Here is a 1,248-nt window from a genome sequence, read left to right on the forward strand (position 1 = left end):
GCTCAGTCTCCTCACTGGGCTGGTCAGCCACGCTTCAACGTGTTCCAAACATGACCCCGGACCAGAACCACTCCGCTTGGCCCCCGGGGAGCCCACGTTCACACCAGAGAACCAATAGACACTCCGCCGGGGGAACTGACGGACACACCGCCAGGACCGGAGCCCAGGGATGTCTGGGACTGGAGAGACGCTACAGAAGAGTCTGATCTGACCTCTGAAACCCTACAGGGCTGGGCTCTGGAGAAAGAGAGGGAGGGAGTGATGGACGGCGGGAGAGATAGGAAGGTAGGGATGGTGGGAGAGAGGGATGGAGAGAGAAAGTGAGAGAGGGATGGAAGAGGGAGGCAGAGAAGGGAAGAGAGGAAGGTAGGAGGTAATTGAGGGGAAGGGAGAGAGGAAATTACAGAATCTGGTTCACATTTCCAAAGAATATTGTTGTCCAGTAAGATGACAGGCCTCCAATTCTTGAGAAGACCTACACTATACAGTGTATTTTTGAGAAGACCTACACTGTACAGTGTATTCTTGAGAAGACCTACACTATACAGTGTGTTCTTGAGAAGACCTACACTATACAGTGTGTTCTTGAGAAGACCTCACTATACAGTGTATTCTTGAGAAGACCTACACTATCCAGTGCATTCTTGAGAAGACCTACACTATACAGTGTATTCTTGAGAAGACCTACACTATACAGTGCATTCTTGAGAAGACCTACACTATACAGTGTATTCTTGAGAAGACCTATACTATACAGTGTATTCTTGAGAAGACCTATACACATACAGTGTATTCTTAGAAGACCTATACTATACAGTGTATTCTTGAGAAGACCTATACTATACAGTGTATTCTTGAGAAGACCTATACTATACAGTGTATTCTTGAGAAGACCTATACTATACAGTGTATTCTTGAGAAGACCTACACTATACAGTGTTATTATTGAGAAGACCTATACTATACAGTGTATTCTTGAGAGACCTATACTATACAGTGTATTCTTGAGAAGACCTACACTATACAGTGTATTCGGAAAGTGTTCAGACCCCTCACTTTTTTTCACACATTTCTTACTTTACAGCTTATTCTAAAAGGATGACATAATTTTTTCTCTCGTCAATCTACACACAATAACCCATAATGACAGCAAAACAGGGTTTTGAATTTTTGCTAATGTATTAAAATAAAAAAAACAGAATATTATATAATATAAAAAACAGTAAGTATTCAGACCCTTTGCTATGA

This window comes from Oncorhynchus mykiss, unplaced genomic scaffold (genome assembly GCF_013265735.2).
Source record: "Oncorhynchus mykiss isolate Arlee unplaced genomic scaffold, USDA_OmykA_1.1 un_scaffold_734, whole genome shotgun sequence".
NCBI classification, from domain to species: Eukaryota; Metazoa; Chordata; class Actinopteri; order Salmoniformes; family Salmonidae; genus Oncorhynchus; species Oncorhynchus mykiss.